A 19685-nucleotide genomic window follows, 5' to 3' on the forward strand; every position below is an offset into this window, starting at 1 on the left:
TCCCACTCCTTTTGTTTCTTGGCATGCTCATGTTTTCATCGGTAGACAAACACAGACAAAGCATCTTCTCTGAAGATGGCAGCCACAGATGCAGATGAAACGTCAGGAGAAAATGCTACTGGAACACGGCTGTACACCCCGGAAACCTCACAACACCCCAGTAATTCCGACCGTGAAAGCCTTTGACAATACACAGACAAAGCTGCCTTCTGTGGAAATTGCCCATTGGCCCATCAAGGTCCTTGCTGTCTATATACCCTGTTTCCCCGAATATAAGACATCCCCGGAAAATAAGACGTAGTAGAGGTTTTGCTGAAGTGTGAAATATAAGGCATCCCCTAAAAGTAAGACGTAGCAAAGTTTTTGTTTGGAAGCATGCCTGACGAACAGAATACAGAAAAATAAGACATCCCCTGAAAATAAGACATAGCGCATCTTTGGGAGCAAAAATTAATATAAGACACTGTCTTATATTCGGGGAAACACGGTAGATTGACCGCAGCTCTTGAAGATTTCACGGGGAGTTCTTTCCCATCATCTATTCCCTGCTCCTTTGGAGACACTGGAAATTGAACCAGGGATCTTCTGTATGCAGTTAGGTCCAAAAAGGTCACCAACAGCTGGATGGTGAGTGTGGGGTGCCATCAAGTCACAGCTGATTTATGGTGACCCTGCAGGATCTTCAAGGCAAGAGACAGACAGAGGTGGTCTACGTATTGTCAAAGGCTTTCACGGCTGAACTCAACTGGTTGTTGTGGGTTTTCCGGGCTGTGTGGCCGTAGTCTGGTAATTCTTTGTCCTAATGTTTTGTCTGCATCTGTCACTGGCATCTTCAGAGGTGTCTCACAGAGGGAAGTGTGCTACACCTCTGAAGATGCAGGCAAAACGTTAGGAATAAGATCTACCAGAGCATGGCCACACAGCCCGGAAAACCCACAACAACCAGAGGTGGTCTACCATTGCCTGCCTCTGCCTAGTGACCCTGGAATTCCTTGGTGGTCACCCATTCAAATATTTGTCGGGTTCTATCCCGCTTAGCTTCTGAGATCTGATGAACCCCCACCCCACCCCCCCCCACCCCCCCCCCCCCCACCCCCCCCCCCCCCCCCCCCCCCCCCCCCCCCCCCCCCACCCCCCCCCCCCCCCCCCCCCCCCCCCCCCCCCCCCACCCCCCCCCCCCCCCCCCCCCCCCCCCACCCCCCCCCCCCCCCCCCCCCCCCCCCCCCCCCCCCCCCCCCCCCACCCCCCCCCCCCCCCCCCCCCCCCCCCCCCCCCCCCCCCCCCCCCCCACCCCCCCCCCCCCCCACCCCCCCCTCCCCCCCACCCCCCCCCCCCCCCCCCCCCCCCCCCCCCCCCCCCCCCGCCCCCCCACCCCCCCCCCCCCCCACCCCCCCCCCCCCCCACCCCCCCCCCCCCCCACCCCCCCCCCCCCCCACCCCCCCCCCCCCCCACCCCCCCCCCCCCCCACCCCCCCCCCCCCCCACCCCCCCCCCCCCCCACCCCCCCCCCCCCCCACCCCCCCCCCCCCCCACCCCCCCCCCCCCCCACCCCCCCCCCCCCCCACCCCCCCCCCCCCCCACCCCCCCCCCCCCCCACCCCCCCCCCCCCCCACCCCCCCCCCCCCCCACCCCCCCCCCCCCCCACCCCCCCCCCCCCCCACCCCCCCCCCCCCCCACCCCCCCCCCCCCCCACCCCCCCCCCCCCCCACCCCCCCCCCCCCCCACCCCCCCCCCCCCCCACCCCCCCCCCCCCCCACCCCCCCCCCCCCCCACCCCCCCCCCCCCCCACCCCCCCCCCCCCCCACCCCCCCCCCCCCCCACCCCCCCCCCCCCCCACCCCCCCCCCCCCCCACCCCCCCCCCCCCCCACCCCCCCCCCCCCCCACCCCCCCCCCCCCCCACCCCCCCCCCCCCCCACCCCCCCCCCCCCCCACCCCCCCCCCCCCCCACCCCCCCCCCCCCCCACCCCCCCCCCCCCCCACCCCCCCCCCCCCCCACCCCCCCCCCCCCCCACCCCCCCCCCCCCCCACCCCCCCCCCCCCCCACCCCCCCCCCCCCCCACCCCCCCCCCCCCCCACCCCCCCCCCCCCCCACCCCCCCCCCCCCCCACCCCCCCCCCCCCCCACCCCCCCCCCCCCCCACCCCCCCCCCCCCCCACCCCCCCCCCCCCCCACCCCCCCCCCCCCCCACCCCCCCCCCCCCCCACCCCCCCCCCCCCCCACCCCCCCCCCCCCCCACCCCCCCCCCCCCCCACCCCCCCCCCCCCCCACCCCCCCCCCCCCCCACCCCCCCCCCCCCCCACCCCCCCCCCCCCCCACCCCCCCCCCCCCCCACCCCCCCCCCCCCCCACCCCCCCCCCCCCCCACCCCCCCCCCCCCCCACCCCCCCCCCCCCCCACCCCCCCCCCCCCCCACCCCCCCCCCCCCCCACCCCCCCCCCCCCCCACCCCCCCCCCCCCCCACCCCCCCCCCCCCCCACCCCCCCCCCCCCCCACCCCCCCCCCCCCCCACCCCCCCCCCCCCCCACCCCCCCCCCCCCCCACCCCCCCCCCCCCCCACCCCCCCCCCCCCCCACCCCCCCCCCCCCCCACCCCCCCCCCCCCCCACCCCCCCCCCCCCCCACCCCCCCCCCCCCCCACCCCCCCCCCCCCCCACCCCCCCCCCCCCCCACCCCCCCCCCCCCCCACCCCCCCCCCCCCCCACCCCCCCCCCCCCCCACCCCCCCCCCCCCCCACCCCCCCCCCCCCCCACCCCCCCCCCCCCCCACCCCCCCCCCCCCCCACCCCCCCCCCCCCCCACCCCCCCCCCCCCCCACCCCCCCCCCCCCCCACCCCCCCCCCCCCCCACCCCCCCCCCCCCCCACCCCCCCCCCCCCCCACCCCCCCCCCCCCCCACCCCCCCCCCCCCCCACCCCCCCCCCCCCCCACCCCCCCCCCCCCCCACCCCCCCCCCCCCCCACCCCCCCCCCCCCCCACCCCCCCCCCCCCCCACCCCCCCCCCCCCCCACCCCCCCCCCCCCCCACCCCCCCCCCCCCCCACCCCCCCCCCCCCCCACCCCCCCCCCCCCCCACCCCCCCCCCCCCCCACCCCCCCCCCCCCCCACCCCCCCCCCCCCCCACCCCCCCCCCCCCCCACCCCCCCCCCCCCCCACCCCCCCCCCCCCCCACCCCCCCCCCCCCCCACCCCCCCCCCCCCCCACCCCCCCCCCCCCCCACCCCCCCCCCCCCCCACCCCCCCCCCCCCCCACCCCCCCCCCCCCCCACCCCCCCCCCCCCCCACCCCCCCCCCCCCCCACCCCCCCCCCCCCCCACCCCCCCCCCCCCCCACCCCCCCCCCCCCCCACCCCCCCCCCCCCCCACCCCCCCCCCCCCCCACCCCCCCCCCCCCCCACCCCCCCCCCCCCCCACCCCCCCCCCCCCCCACCCCCCCCCCCCCCCACCCCCCCCCCCCCCCACCCCCCCCCCCCCCCACCCCCCCCCCCCCCCACCCCCCCCCCCCCCCACCCCCCCCCCCCCCCACCCCCCCCCCCCCCCACCCCCCCCCCCCCCCACCCCCCCCCCCCCCCACCCCCCCCCCCCCCCACCCCCCCCCCCCCCCACCCCCCCCCCCCCCCACCCCCCCCCCCCCCCACCCCCCCCCCCCCCCACCCCCCCCCCCCCCCACCCCCCCCCCCCCCCACCCCCCCCCCCCCCCACCCCCCCCCCCCCCCACCCCCCCCCCCCCCCACCCCCCCCCCCCCCCACCCCCCCCCCCCCCCACCCCCCCCCCCCCCCACCCCCCCCCCCCCCCACCCCCCCCCCCCCCCACCCCCCCCCCCCCCCACCCCCCCCCCCCCCCACCCCCCCCCCCCCCCACCCCCCCCCCCCCCCACCCCCCCCCCCCCCCACCCCCCCCCCCCCCCACCCCCCCCCCCCCCCACCCCCCCCCCCCCCCACCCCCCCCCCCCCCCACCCCCCCCCCCCCCCACCCCCCCCCCCCCCCACCCCCCCCCCCCCCCACCCCCCCCCCCCCCCACCCCCCCCCCCCCCCACCCCCCCCCCCCCCCACCCCCCCCCCCCCCCACCCCCCCCCCCCCCCACCCCCCCCCCCCCCCACCCCCCCCCCCCCCCACCCCCCCCCCCCCCCACCCCCCCCCCCCCCCACCCCCCCCCCCCCCCACCCCCCCCCCCCCCCACCCCCCCCCCCCCCCACCCCCCCCCCCCCCCACCCCCCCCCCCCCCCACCCCCCCCCCCCCCCACCCCCCCCCCCCCCCACCCCCCCCCCCCCCCACCCCCCCCCCCCCCCACCCCCCCCCCCCCCCACCCCCCCCCCCCCCCACCCCCCCCCCCCCCCACCCCCCCCCCCCCCCACCCCCCCCCCCCCCCACCCCCCCCCCCCCCCACCCCCCCCCCCCCCCACCCCCCCCCCCCCCCACCCCCCCCCCCCCCCACCCCCCCCCCCCCCCACCCCCCCCCCCCCCCACCCCCCCCCCCCCCCACCCCCCCCCCCCCCCACCCCCCCCCCCCCCCACCCCCCCCCCCCCCCACCCCCCCCCCCCCCCACCCCCCCCCCCCCCCACCCCCCCCCCCCCCCACCCCCCCCCCCCCCCACCCCCCCCCCCCCCCACCCCCCCCCCCCCCCACCCCCCCCCCCCCCCACCCCCCCCCCCCCCCACCCCCCCCCCCCCCCACCCCCCCCCCCCCCCACCCCCCCCCCCCCCCACCCCCCCCCCCCCCCACCCCCCCCCCCCCCCACCCCCCCCCCCCCCCACCCCCCCCCCCCCCCACCCCCCCCCCCCCCCACCCCCCCCCCCCCCCACCCCCCCCCCCCCCCACCCCCCCCCCCCCCCACCCCCCCCCCCCCCCACCCCCCCCCCCCCCCACCCCCCCCCCCCCCCACCCCCCCCCCCCCCCACCCCCCCCCCCCCCCACCCCCCCCCCCCCCCACCCCCCCCCCCCCCCACCCCCCCCCCCCCCCACCCCCCCCCCCCCCCACCCCCCCCCCCCCCCACCCCCCCCCCCCCCCACCCCCCCCCCCCCCCACCCCCCCCCCCCCCCACCCCCCCCCCCCCCCACCCCCCCCCCCCCCCACCCCCCCCCCCCCCCACCCCCCCCCCCCCCCACCCCCCCCCCCCCCCACCCCCCCCCCCCCCCACCCCCCCCCCCCCCCACCCCCCCCCCCCCCCACCCCCCCCCCCCCCCACCCCCCCCCCCCCCCACCCCCCCCCCCCCCCACCCCCCCCCCCCCCCACCCCCCCCCCCCCCCACCCCCCCCCCCCCCCACCCCCCCCCCCCCCCACCCCCCCCCCCCCCCACCCCCCCCCCCCCCCACCCCCCCCCCCCCCCACCCCCCCCCCCCCCCACCCCCCCCCCCCCCCACCCCCCCCCCCCCCCACCCCCCCCCCCCCCCACCCCCCCCCCCCCCCACCCCCCCCCCCCCCCACCCCCCCCCCCCCCCACCCCCCCCCCCCCCCACCCCCCCCCCCCCCCACCCCCCCCCCCCCCCACCCCCCCCCCCCCCCACCCCCCCCCCCCCCCACCCCCCCCCCCCCCCACCCCCCCCCCCCCCCACCCCCCCCCCCCCCCACCCCCCCCCCCCCCCACCCCCCCCCCCCCCCACCCCCCCCCCCCCCCACCCCCCCCCCCCCCCACCCCCCCCCCCCCCCACCCCCCCCCCCCCCCACCCCCCCCCCCCCCCACCCCCCCCCCCCCCCACCCCCCCCCCCCCCCACCCCCCCCCCCCCCCACCCCCCCCCCCCCCCACCCCCCCCCCCCCCCACCCCCCCCCCCCCCCACCCCCCCCCCCCCCCACCCCCCCCCCCCCCCACCCCCCCCCCCCCCCACCCCCCCCCCCCCCCACCCCCCCCCCCCCCCACCCCCCCCCCCCCCCACCCCCCCCCCCCCCCACCCCCCCCCCCCCCCACCCCCCCCCCCCCCCACCCCCCCCCCCCCCCACCCCCCCCCCCCCCCACCCCCCCCCCCCCCCACCCCCCCCCCCCCCCACCCCCCCCCCCCCCCACCCCCCCCCCCCCCCACCCCCCCCCCCCCCCACCCCCCCCCCCCCCCACCCCCCCCCCCCCCCACCCCCCCCCCCCCCCACCCCCCCCCCCCCCCACCCCCCCCCCCCCCCACCCCCCCCCCCCCCCACCCCCCCCCCCCCCCACCCCCCCCCCCCCCCACCCCCCCCCCCCCCCACCCCCCCCCCCCCCCACCCCCCCCCCCCCCCACCCCCCCCCCCCCCCACCCCCCCCCCCCCCCACCCCCCCCCCCCCCCACCCCCCCCCCCCCCCACCCCCCCCCCCCCCCACCCCCCCCCCCCCCCACCCCCCCCCCCCCCCACCCCCCCCCCCCCCCACCCCCCCCCCCCCCCACCCCCCCCCCCCCCCACCCCCCCCCCCCCCCACCCCCCCCCCCCCCCACCCCCCCCCCCCCCCACCCCCCCCCCCCCCCACCCCCCCCCCCCCCCACCCCCCCCCCCCCCCACCCCCCCCCCCCCCCACCCCCCCCCCCCCCCACCCCCCCCCCCCCCCACCCCCCCCCCCCCCCACCCCCCCCCCCCCCCACCCCCCCCCCCCCCCACCCCCCCCCCCCCCCACCCCCCCCCCCCCCCACCCCCCCCCCCCCCCACCCCCCCCCCCCCCCACCCCCCCCCCCCCCCACCCCCCCCCCCCCCCACCCCCCCCCCCCCCCACCCCCCCCCCCCCCCACCCCCCCCCCCCCCCACCCCCCCCCCCCCCCACCCCCCCCCCCCCCCACCCCCCCCCCCCCCCACCCCCCCCCCCCCCCACCCCCCCCCCCCCCCACCCCCCCCCCCCCCCACCCCCCCCCCCCCCCACCCCCCCCCCCCCCCACCCCCCCCCCCCCCCACCCCCCCCCCCCCCCACCCCCCCCCCCCCCCACCCCCCCCCCCCCCCACCCCCCCCCCCCCCCACCCCCCCCCCCCCCCACCCCCCCCCCCCCCCACCCCCCCCCCCCCCCACCCCCCCCCCCCCCCACCCCCCCCCCCCCCCACCCCCCCCCCCCCCCACCCCCCCCCCCCCCCACCCCCCCCCCCCCCCACCCCCCCCCCCCCCCACCCCCCCCCCCCCCCACCCCCCCCCCCCCCCACCCCCCCCCCCCCCCACCCCCCCCCCCCCCCACCCCCCCCCCCCCCCACCCCCCCCCCCCCCCACCCCCCCCCCCCCCCACCCCCCCCCCCCCCCACCCCCCCCCCCCCCCACCCCCCCCCCCCCCCACCCCCCCCCCCCCCCACCCCCCCCCCCCCCCACCCCCCCCCCCCCCCACCCCCCCCCCCCCCCACCCCCCCCCCCCCCCACCCCCCCCCCCCCCCACCCCCCCCCCCCCCCACCCCCCCCCCCCCCCACCCCCCCCCCCCCCCACCCCCCCCCCCCCCCACCCCCCCCCCCCCCCACCCCCCCCCCCCCCCACCCCCCCCCCCCCCCACCCCCCCCCCCCCCCACCCCCCCCCCCCCCCACCCCCCCCCCCCCCCACCCCCCCCCCCCCCCACCCCCCCCCCCCCCCACCCCCCCCCCCCCCCACCCCCCCCCCCCCCCACCCCCCCCCCCCCCCACCCCCCCCCCCCCCCACCCCCCCCCCCCCCCACCCCCCCCCCCCCCCACCCCCCCCCCCCCCCACCCCCCCCCCCCCCCACCCCCCCCCCCCCCCACCCCCCCCCCCCCCCACCCCCCCCCCCCCCCACCCCCCCCCCCCCCCACCCCCCCCCCCCCCCACCCCCCCCCCCCCCCACCCCCCCCCCCCCCCACCCCCCCCCCCCCCCACCCCCCCCCCCCCCCACCCCCCCCCCCCCCCACCCCCCCCCCCCCCCACCCCCCCCCCCCCCCACCCCCCCCCCCCCCCACCCCCCCCCCCCCCCACCCCCCCCCCCCCCCACCCCCCCCCCCCCCCACCCCCCCCCCCCCCCACCCCCCCCCCCCCCCACCCCCCCCCCCCCCCACCCCCCCCCCCCCCCACCCCCCCCCCCCCCCACCCCCCCCCCCCCCCACCCCCCCCCCCCCCCACCCCCCCCCCCCCCCACCCCCCCCCCCCCCCACCCCCCCCCCCCCCCACCCCCCCCCCCCCCCACCCCCCCCCCCCCCCACCCCCCCCCCCCCCCACCCCCCCCCCCCCCCACCCCCCCCCCCCCCCACCCCCCCCCCCCCCCACCCCCCCCCCCCCCCACCCCCCCCCCCCCCCACCCCCCCCCCCCCCCACCCCCCCCCCCCCCCACCCCCCCCCCCCCCCACCCCCCCCCCCCCCCACCCCCCCCCCCCCCCACCCCCCCCCCCCCCCACCCCCCCCCCCCCCCACCCCCCCCCCCCCCCACCCCCCCCCCCCCCCACCCCCCCCCCCCCCCACCCCCCCCCCCCCCCACCCCCCCCCCCCCCCACCCCCCCCCCCCCCCACCCCCCCCCCCCCCCACCCCCCCCCCCCCCCACCCCCCCCCCCCCCCACCCCCCCCCCCCCCCACCCCCCCCCCCCCCCACCCCCCCCCCCCCCCACCCCCCCCCCCCCCCACCCCCCCCCCCCCCCACCCCCCCCCCCCCCCACCCCCCCCCCCCCCCACCCCCCCCCCCCCCCACCCCCCCCCCCCCCCACCCCCCCCCCCCCCCACCCCCCCCCCCCCCCACCCCCCCCCCCCCCCACCCCCCCCCCCCCCCACCCCCCCCCCCCCCCACCCCCCCCCCCCCCCACCCCCCCCCCCCCCCACCCCCCCCCCCCCCCACCCCCCCCCCCCCCCACCCCCCCCCCCCCCCACCCCCCCCCCCCCCCACCCCCCCCCCCCCCCACCCCCCCCCCCCCCCACCCCCCCCCCCCCCCACCCCCCCCCCCCCCCACCCCCCCCCCCCCCCACCCCCCCCCCCCCCCACCCCCCCCCCCCCCCACCCCCCCCCCCCCCCACCCCCCCCCCCCCCCACCCCCCCCCCCCCCCACCCCCCCCCCCCCCCACCCCCCCCCCCCCCCACCCCCCCCCCCCCCCACCCCCCCCCCCCCCCACCCCCCCCCCCCCCCACCCCCCCCCCCCCCCACCCCCCCCCCCCCCCACCCCCCCCCCCCCCCACCCCCCCCCCCCCCCACCCCCCCCCCCCCCCACCCCCCCCCCCCCCCACCCCCCCCCCCCCCCACCCCCCCCCCCCCCCACCCCCCCCCCCCCCCACCCCCCCCCCCCCCCACCCCCCCCCCCCCCCACCCCCCCCCCCCCCCACCCCCCCCCCCCCCCACCCCCCCCCCCCCCCACCCCCCCCCCCCCCCACCCCCCCCCCCCCCCACCCCCCCCCCCCCCCACCCCCCCCCCCCCCCACCCCCCCCCCCCCCCACCCCCCCCCCCCCCCACCCCCCCCCCCCCCCACCCCCCCCCCCCCCCACCCCCCCCCCCCCCCACCCCCCCCCCCCCCCACCCCCCCCCCCCCCCACCCCCCCCCCCCCCCACCCCCCCCCCCCCCCACCCCCCCCCCCCCCCACCCCCCCCCCCCCCCACCCCCCCCCCCCCCCACCCCCCCCCCCCCCCACCCCCCCCCCCCCCCACCCCCCCCCCCCCCCACCCCCCCCCCCCCCCACCCCCCCCCCCCCCCACCCCCCCCCCCCCCCACCCCCCCCCCCCCCCACCCCCCCCCCCCCCCACCCCCCCCCCCCCCCACCCCCCCCCCCCCCCACCCCCCCCCCCCCCCACCCCCCCCCCCCCCCACCCCCCCCCCCCCCCACCCCCCCCCCCCCCCACCCCCCCCCCCCCCCACCCCCCCCCCCCCCCACCCCCCCCCCCCCCCACCCCCCCCCCCCCCCACCCCCCCCCCCCCCCACCCCCCCCCCCCCCCACCCCCCCCCCCCCCCACCCCCCCCCCCCCCCACCCCCCCCCCCCCCCACCCCCCCCCCCCCCCACCCCCCCCCCCCCCCACCCCCCCCCCCCCCCACCCCCCCCCCCCCCCACCCCCCCCCCCCCCCACCCCCCCCCCCCCCCACCCCCCCCCCCCCCCACCCCCCCCCCCCCCCACCCCCCCCCCCCCCCACCCCCCCCCCCCCCCACCCCCCCCCCCCCCCACCCCCCCCCCCCCCCACCCCCCCCCCCCCCCACCCCCCCCCCCCCCCACCCCCCCCCCCCCCCACCCCCCCCCCCCCCCACCCCCCCCCCCCCCCACCCCCCCCCCCCCCCACCCCCCCCCCCCCCCACCCCCCCCCCCCCCCACCCCCCCCCCCCCCCACCCCCCCCCCCCCCCACCCCCCCCCCCCCCCACCCCCCCCCCCCCCCACCCCCCCCCCCCCCCACCCCCCCCCCCCCCCACCCCCCCCCCCCCCCACCCCCCCCCCCCCCCACCCCCCCCCCCCCCCACCCCCCCCCCCCCCCACCCCCCCCCCCCCCCACCCCCCCCCCCCCCCACCCCCCCCCCCCCCCACCCCCCCCCCCCCCCACCCCCCCCCCCCCCCACCCCCCCCCCCCCCCACCCCCCCCCCCCCCCACCCCCCCCCCCCCCCACCCCCCCCCCCCCCCACCCCCCCCCCCCCCCACCCCCCCCCCCCCCCACCCCCCCCCCCCCCCACCCCCCCCCCCCCCCACCCCCCCCCCCCCCCACCCCCCCCCCCCCCCACCCCCCCCCCCCCCCACCCCCCCCCCCCCCCACCCCCCCCCCCCCCCACCCCCCCCCCCCCCCACCCCCCCCCCCCCCCACCCCCCCCCCCCCCCACCCCCCCCCCCCCCCACCCCCCCCCCCCCCCACCCCCCCCCCCCCCCACCCCCCCCCCCCCCCACCCCCCCCCCCCCCCACCCCCCCCCCCCCCCACCCCCCCCCCCCCCCACCCCCCCCCCCCCCCACCCCCCCCCCCCCCCACCCCCCCCCCCCCCCACCCCCCCCCCCCCCCACCCCCCCCCCCCCCCACCCCCCCCCCCCCCCACCCCCCCCCCCCCCCACCCCCCCCCCCCCCCACCCCCCCCCCCCCCCACCCCCCCCCCCCCCCACCCCCCCCCCCCCCCACCCCCCCCCCCCCCCACCCCCCCCCCCCCCCACCCCCCCCCCCCCCCACCCCCCCCCCCCCCCACCCCCCCCCCCCCCCACCCCCCCCCCCCCCCACCCCCCCCCCCCCCCACCCCCCCCCCCCCCCACCCCCCCCCCCCCCCACCCCCCCCCCCCCCCACCCCCCCCCCCCCCCACCCCCCCCCCCCCCCACCCCCCCCCCCCCCCACCCCCCCCCCCCCCCACCCCCCCCCCCCCCCACCCCCCCCCCCCCCCACCCCCCCCCCCCCCCACCCCCCCCCCCCCCCACCCCCCCCCCCCCCCACCCCCCCCCCCCCCCACCCCCCCCCCCCCCCACCCCCCCCCCCCCCCACCCCCCCCCCCCCCCACCCCCCCCCCCCCCCACCCCCCCCCCCCCCCACCCCCCCCCCCCCCCACCCCCCCCCCCCCCCACCCCCCCCCCCCCCCACCCCCCCCCCCCCCCACCCCCCCCCCCCCCCACCCCCCCCCCCCCCCACCCCCCCCCCCCCCCACCCCCCCCCCCCCCCACCCCCCCCCCCCCCCACCCCCCCCCCCCCCCACCCCCCCCCCCCCCCACCCCCCCCCCCCCCCACCCCCCCCCCCCCCCACCCCCCCCCCCCCCCACCCCCCCCCCCCCCCACCCCCCCCCCCCCCCACCCCCCCCCCCCCCCACCCCCCCCCCCCCCCACCCCCCCCCCCCCCCACCCCCCCCCCCCCCCACCCCCCCCCCCCCCCACCCCCCCCCCCCCCCACCCCCCCCCCCCCCCACCCCCCCCCCCCCCCACCCCCCCCCCCCCCCACCCCCCCCCCCCCCCACCCCCCCCCCCCCCCACCCCCCCCCCCCCCCACCCCCCCCCCCCCCCACCCCCCCCCCCCCCCACCCCCCCCCCCCCCCACCCCCCCCCCCCCCCACCCCCCCCCCCCCCCACCCCCCCCCCCCCCCACCCCCCCCCCCCCCCACCCCCCCCCCCCCCCACCCCCCCCCCCCCCCACCCCCCCCCCCCCCCACCCCCCCCCCCCCCCACCCCCCCCCCCCCCCACCCCCCCCCCCCCCCACCCCCCCCCCCCCCCACCCCCCCCCCCCCCCACCCCCCCCCCCCCCCACCCCCCCCCCCCCCCACCCCCCCCCCCCCCCACCCCCCCCCCCCCCCACCCCCCCCCCCCCCCACCCCCCCCCCCCCCCACCCCCCCCCCCCCCCACCCCCCCCCCCCCCCACCCCCCCCCCCCCCCACCCCCCCCCCCCCCCACCCCCCCCCCCCCCCACCCCCCCCCCCCCCCACCCCCCCCCCCCCCCACCCCCCCCCCCCCCCACCCCCCCCCCCCCCCACCCCCCCCCCCCCCCACCCCCCCCCCCCCCCACCCCCCCCCCCCCCCACCCCCCCCCCCCCCCACCCCCCCCCCCCCCCACCCCCCCCCCCCCCCACCCCCCCCCCCCCCCACCCCCCCCCCCCCCCACCCCCCCCCCCCCCCACCCCCCCCCCCCCCCACCCCCCCCCCCCCCCACCCCCCCCCCCCCCCACCCCCCCCCCCCCCCACCCCCCCCCCCCCCCACCCCCCCCCCCCCCCACCCCCCCCCCCCCCCACCCCCCCCCCCCCCCACCCCCCCCCCCCCCCACCCCCCCCCCCCCCCACCCCCCCCCCCCCCCACCCCCCCCCCCCCCCACCCCCCCCCCCCCCCACCCCCCCCCCCCCCCACCCCCCCCCCCCCCCACCCCCCCCCCCCCCCACCCCCCCCCCCCCCCACCCCCCCCCCCCCCCACCCCCCCCCCCCCCCACCCCCCCCCCCCCCCACCCCCCCCCCCCCCCACCCCCCCCCCCCCCCACCCCCCCCCCCCCCCACCCCCCCCCCCCCCCACCCCCCCCCCCCCCCACCCCCCCCCCCCCCCACCCCCCCCCCCCCCCACCCCCCCCCCCCCCCACCCCCCCCCCCCCCCACCCCCCCCCCCCCCCACCCCCCCCCCCCCCCACCCCCCCCCCCCCCCACCCCCCCCCCCCCCCACCCCCCCCCCCCCCCACCCCCCCCCCCCCCCACCCCCCCCCCCCCCCACCCCCCCCCCCCCCCACCCCCCCCCCCCCCCACCCCCCCCCCCCCCCACCCCCCCCCCCCCCCACCCCCCCCCCCCCCCACCCCCCCCCCCCCCCACCCCCCCCCCCCCCCACCCCCCCCCCCCCCCACCCCCCCCCCCCCCCACCCCCCCCCCCCCCCACCCCCCCCCCCCCCCACCCCCCCCCCCCCCCACCCCCCCCCCCCCCCACCCCCCCCCCCCCCCACCCCCCCCCCCCCCCACCCCCCCCCCCCCCCACCCCCCCCCCCCCCCACCCCCCCCCCCCCCCACCCCCCCCCCCCCCCACCCCCCCCCCCCCCCACCCCCCCCCCCCCCCACCCCCCCCCCCCCCCACCCCCCCCCCCCCCCACCCCCCCCCCCCCCCACCCCCCCCCCCCCCCACCCCCCCCCCCCCCCACCCCCCCCCCCCCCCACCCCCCCCCCCCCCCACCCCCCCCCCCCCCCACCCCCCCCCCCCCCCACCCCCCCCCCCCCCCACCCCCCCCCCCCCCCACCCCCCCCCCCCCCCACCCCCCCCCCCCCCCACCCCCCCCCCCCCCCACCCCCCCCCCCCCCCACCCCCCCCCCCCCCCACCCCCCCCCCCCCCCACCCCCCCCCCCCCCCACCCCCCCCCCCCCCCACCCCCCCCCCCCCCCACCCCCCCCCCCCCCCACCCCCCCCCCCCCCCACCCCCCCCCCCCCCCACCCCCCCCCCCCCCCACCCCCCCCCCCCCCCACCCCCCCCCCCCCCCACCCCCCCCCCCCCCCACCCCCCCCCCCCCCCACCCCCCCCCCCCCCCACCCCCCCCCCCCCCCACCCCCCCCCCCCCCCACCCCCCCCCCCCCCCACCCCCCCCCCCCCCCACCCCCCCCCCCCCCCACCCCCCCCCCCCCCCACCCCCCCCCCCCCCCACCCCCCCCCCCCCCCACCCCCCCCCCCCCCCACCCCCCCCCCCCCCCACCCCCCCCCCCCCCCACCCCCCCCCCCCCCCACCCCCCCCCCCCCCCACCCCCCCCCCCCCCCACCCCCCCCCCCCCCCACCCCCCCCCCCCCCCACCCCCCCCCCCCCCCACCCCCCCCCCCCCCCACCCCCCCCCCCCCCCACCCCCCCCCCCCCCCACCCCCCCCCCCCCCCACCCCCCCCCCCCCCCACCCCCCCCCCCCCCCACCCCCCCCCCCCCCCACCCCCCCCCCCCCCCACCCCCCCCCCCCCCCACCCCCCCCCCCCCCCACCCCCCCCCCCCCCCACCCCCCCCCCCCCCCACCCCCCCCCCCCCCCACCCCCCCCCCCCCCCACCCCCCCCCCCCCCCACCCCCCCCCCCCCCCACCCCCCCCCCCCCCCACCCCCCCCCCCCCCCACCCCCCCCCCCCCCCACCCCCCCCCCCCCCCACCCCCCCCCCCCCCCACCCCCCCCCCCCCCCACCCCCCCCCCCCCCCACCCCCCCCCCCCCCCACCCCCCCCCCCCCCCACCCCCCCCCCCCCCCACCCCCCCCCCCCCCCACCCCCCCCCCCCCCCACCCCCCCCCCCCCCCACCCCCCCCCCCCCCCACCCCCCCCCCCCCCCACCCCCCCCCCCCCCCACCCCCCCCCCCCCCCACCCCCCCCCCCCCCCACCCCCCCCCCCCCCCACCCCCCCCCCCCCCCACCCCCCCCCCCCCCCACCCCCCCCCCCCCCCACCCCCCCCCCCCCCCACCCCCCCCCCCCCCCACCCCCCCCCCCCCCCACCCCCCCCCCCCCCCACCCCCCCCCCCCCCCACCCCCCCCCCCCCCCACCCCCCCCCCCCCCCACCCCCCCCCCCCCCCACCCCCCCCCCCCCCCACCCCCCCCCCCCCCCACCCCCCCCCCCCCCCACCCCCCCCCCCCCCCACCCCCCCCCCCCCCCACCCCCCCCCCCCCCCACCCCCCCCCCCCCCCACCCCCCCCCCCCCCCACCCCCCCCCCCCCCCACCCCCCCCCCCCCCCACCCCCCCCCCCCCCCACCCCCCCCCCCCCCCACCCCCCCCCCCCCCCACCCCCCCCCCCCCCCACCCCCCCCCCCCCCCACCCCCCCCCCCCCCCACCCCCCCCCCCCCCCACCCCCCCCCCCCCCCACCCCCCCCCCCCCCCACCCCCCCCCCCCCCCACCCCCCCCCCCCCCCACCCCCCCCCCCCCCCACCCCCCCCCCCCCCCACCCCCCCCCCCCCCCACCCCCCCCCCCCCCCACCCCCCCCCCCCCCCACCCCCCCCCCCCCCCACCCCCCCCCCCCCCCACCCCCCCCCCCCCCCACCCCCCCCCCCCCCCACCCCCCCCCCCCCCCACCCCCCCCCCCCCCCACCCCCCCCCCCCCCCACCCCCCCCCCCCCCCACCCCCCCCCCCCCCCACCCCCCCCCCCCCCCACCCCCCCCCCCCCCCACCCCCCCCCCCCCCCACCCCCCCCCCCCCCCACCCCCCCCCCCCCCCACCCCCCCCCCCCCCCACCCCCCCCCCCCCCCACCCCCCCCCCCCCCCACCCCCCCCCCCCCCCACCCCCCCCCCCCCCCACCCCCCCCCCCCCCCACCCCCCCCCCCCCCCACCCCCCCCCCCCCCCACCCCCCCCCCCCCCCACCCCCCCCCCCCCCCACCCCCCCCCCCCCCCACCCCCCCCCCCCCCCACCCCCCCCCCCCCCCACCCCCCCCCCCCCCCACCCCCCCCCCCCCCCACCCCCCCCCCCCCCCACCCCCCCCCCCCCCCACCCCCCCCCCCCCCCACCCCCCCCCCCCCCCACCCCCCCCCCCCCCCACCCCCCCCCCCCCCCACCCCCCCCCCCCCCCACCCCCCCCCCCCCCCACCCCCCCCCCCCCCCACCCCCCCCCCCCCCCACCCCCCCCCCCCCCCACCCCCCCCCCCCCCCACCCCCCCCCCCCCCCACCCCCCCCCCCCCCCACCCCCCCCCCCCCCCACCCCCCCCCCCCCCCACCCCCCCCCCCCCCCACCCCCCCCCCCCCCCACCCCCCCCCCCCCCCACCCCCCCCCCCCCCCACCCCCCCCCCCCCCCACCCCCCCCCCCCCCCACCCCCCCCCCCCCCCACCCCCCCCCCCCCCCACCCCCCCCCCCCCCCACCCCCCCCCCCCCCCACCCCCCCCCCCCCCCACCCCCCCCCCCCCCCACCCCCCCCCCCCCCCACCCCCCCCCCCCCCCACCCCCCCCCCCCCCCACCCCCCCCCCCCCCCACCCCCCCCCCCCCCCACCCCCCCCCCCCCCCACCCCCCCCCCCCCCCACCCCCCCCCCCCCCCACCCCCCCCCCCCCCCACCCCCCCCCCCCCCCACCCCCCCCCCCCCCCACCCCCCCCCCCCCCCACCCCCCCCCCCCCCCACCCCCCCCCCCCCCCACCCCCCCCCCCCCCCACCCCCCCCCCCCCCCACCCCCCCCCCCCCCCACCCCCCCCCCCCCCCACCCCCCCCCCCCCCCACCCCCCCCCCCCCCCACCCCCCCCCCCCCCCACCCCCCCCCCCCCCCACCCCCCCCCCCCCCCACCCCCCCCCCCCCCCACCCCCCCCCCCCCCCACCCCCCCCCCCCCCCACCCCCCCCCCCCCCCACCCCCCCCCCCCCCCACCCCCCCCCCCCCCCACCCCCCCCCCCCCCCACCCCCCCCCCCCCCCACCCCCCCCCCCCCCCACCCCCCCCCCCCCCCACCCCCCCCCCCCCCCACCCCCCCCCCCCCCCACCCCCCCCCCCCCCCACCCCCCCCCCCCCCCACCCCCCCCCCCCCCCACCCCCCCCCCCCCCCACCCCCCCCCCCCCCCACCCCCCCCCCCCCCCACCCCCCCCCCCCCCCACCCCCCCCCCCCCCCACCCCCCCCCCCCCCCACCCCCCCCCCCCCCCACCCCCCCCCCCCCCCACCCCCCCCCCCCCCCACCCCCCCCCCCCCCCACCCCCCCCCCCCCCCACCCCCCCCCCCCCCCACCCCCCCCCCCCCCCACCCCCCCCCCCCCCCACCCCCCCCCCCCCCCACCCCCCCCCCCCCCCACCCCCCCCCCCCCCCACCCCCCCCCCCCCCCACCCCCCCCCCCCCCCACCCCCCCCCCCCCCCACCCCCCCCCCCCCCCACCCCCCCCCCCCCCCACCCCCCCCCCCCCCCACCCCCCCCCCCCCCCACCCCCCCCCCCCCCCACCCCCCCCCCCCCCCACCCCCCCCCCCCCCCACCCCCCCCCCCCCCCACCCCCCCCCCCCCCCACCCCCCCCCCCCCCCACCCCCCCCCCCCCCCACCCCCCCCCCCCCCCACCCCCCCCCCCCCCCACCCCCCCCCCCCCCCACCCCCCCCCCCCCCCACCCCCCCCCCCCCCCACCCCCCCCCCCCCCCACCCCCCCCCCCCCCCACCCCCCCCCCCCCCCACCCCCCCCCCCCCCCACCCCCCCCCCCCCCCACCCCCCCCCCCCCCCACCCCCCCCCCCCCCCACCCCCCCCCCCCCCCACCCCCCCCCCCCCCCACCCCCCCCCCCCCCCACCCCCCCCCCCCCCCACCCCCCCCCCCCCCCACCCCCCCCCCCCCCCACCCCCCCCCCCCCCCACCCCCCCCCCCCCCCACCCCCCCCCCCCCCCACCCCCCCCCCCCCCCACCCCCCCCCCCCCCCACCCCCCCCCCCCCCCACCCCCCCCCCCCCCCACCCCCCCCCCCCCCCACCCCCCCCCCCCCCCACCCCCCCCCCCCCCCACCCCCCCCCCCCCCCACCCCCCCCCCCCCCCACCCCCCCCCCCCCCCACCCCCCCCCCCCCCCACCCCCCCCCCCCCCCACCCCCCCCCCCCCCCACCCCCCCCCCCCCCCACCCCCCCCCCCCCCCACCCCCCCCCCCCCCCACCCCCCCCCCCCCCCACCCCCCCCCCCCCCCACCCCCCCCCCCCCCCACCCCCCCCCCCCCCCACCCCCCCCCCCCCCCACCCCCCCCCCCCCCCACCCCCCCCCCCCCCCACCCCCCCCCCCCCCCACCCCCCCCCCCCCCCACCCCCCCCCCCCCCCACCCCCCCCCCCCCCCACCCCCCCCCCCCCCCACCCCCCCCCCCCCCCACCCCCCCCCCCCCCCACCCCCCCCCCCCCCCACCCCCCCCCCCCCCCACCCCCCCCCCCCCCCACCCCCCCCCCCCCCCACCCCCCCCCCCCCCCACCCCCCCCCCCCCCCACCCCCCCCCCCCCCCACCCCCCCCCCCCCCCACCCCCCCCCCCCCCCACCCCCCCCCCCCCCCACCCCCCCCCCCCCCCACCCCCCCCCCCCCCCACCCCCCCCCCCCCCCACCCCCCCCCCCCCCCACCCCCCCCCCCCCCCACCCCCCCCCCCCCCCACCCCCCCCCCCCCCCACCCCCCCCCCCCCCCACCCCCCCCCCCCCCCACCCCCCCCCCCCCCCACCCCCCCCCCCCCCCACCCCCCCCCCCCCCCACCCCCCCCCCCCCCCACCCCCCCCCCCCCCCACCCCCCCCCCCCCCCACCCCCCCCCCCCCCCACCCCCCCCCCCCCCCACCCCCCCCCCCCCCCACCCCCCCCCCCCCCCACCCCCCCCCCCCCCCACCCCCCCCCCCCCCCACCCCCCCCCCCCCCCACCCCCCCCCCCCCCCACCCCCCCCCCCCCCCACCCCCCCCCCCCCCCACCCCCCCCCCCCCCCACCCCCCCCCCCCCCCACCCCCCCCCCCCCCCACCCCCCCCCCCCCCCACCCCCCCCCCCCCCCACCCCCCCCCCCCCCCACCCCCCCCCCCCCCCACCCCCCCCCCCCCCCACCCCCCCCCCCCCCCACCCCCCCCCCCCCCCACCCCCCCCCCCCCCCACCCCCCCCCCCCCCCACCCCCCCCCCCCCCCACCCCCCCCCCCCCCCACCCCCCCCCCCCCCCACCCCCCCCCCCCCCCACCCCCCCCCCCCCCCACCCCCCCCCCCCCCCACCCCCCCCCCCCCCCACCCCCCCCCCCCCCCACCCCCCCCCCCCCCCACCCCCCCCCCCCCCCACCCCCCCCCCCCCCCACCCCCCCCCCCCCCCACCCCCCCCCCCCCCCACCCCCCCCCCCCCCCACCCCCCCCCCCCCCCACCCCCCCCCCCCCCCACCCCCCCCCCCCCCCACCCCCCCCCCCCCCCACCCCCCCCCCCCCCCACCCCCCCCCCCCCCCACCCCCCCCCCCCCCCACCCCCCCCCCCCCCCACCCCCCCCCCCCCCCACCCCCCCCCCCCCCCACCCCCCCCCCCCCCCACCCCCCCCCCCCCCCACCCCCCCCCCCCCCCACCCCCCCCCCCCCCCACCCCCCCCCCCCCCCACCCCCCCCCCCCCCCACCCCCCCCCCCCCCCACCCCCCCCCCCCCCCACCCCCCCCCCCCCCCACCCCCCCCCCCCCCCACCCCCCCCCCCCCCCACCCCCCCCCCCCCCCACCCCCCCCCCCCCCCACCCCCCCCCCCCCCCACCCCCCCCCCCCCCCACCCCCCCCCCCCCCCACCCCCCCCCCCCCCCACCCCCCCCCCCCCCCACCCCCCCCCCCCCCCACCCCCCCCCCCCCCCACCCCCCCCCCCCCCCACCCCCCCCCCCCCCCACCCCCCCCCCCCCCCACCCCCCCCCCCCCCCACCCCCCCCCCCCCCCACCCCCCCCCCCCCCCACCCCCCCCCCCCCCCACCCCCCCCCCCCCCCACCCCCCCCCCCCCCCACCCCCCCCCCCCCCCACCCCCCCCCCCCCCCACCCCCCCCCC

The sequence above is a fragment of the Sphaerodactylus townsendi genome, linkage group LG06 (genome assembly GCF_021028975.2).
Source record: "Sphaerodactylus townsendi isolate TG3544 linkage group LG06, MPM_Stown_v2.3, whole genome shotgun sequence".
Classification (NCBI taxonomy): domain Eukaryota; kingdom Metazoa; phylum Chordata; class Lepidosauria; order Squamata; family Sphaerodactylidae; genus Sphaerodactylus; species Sphaerodactylus townsendi.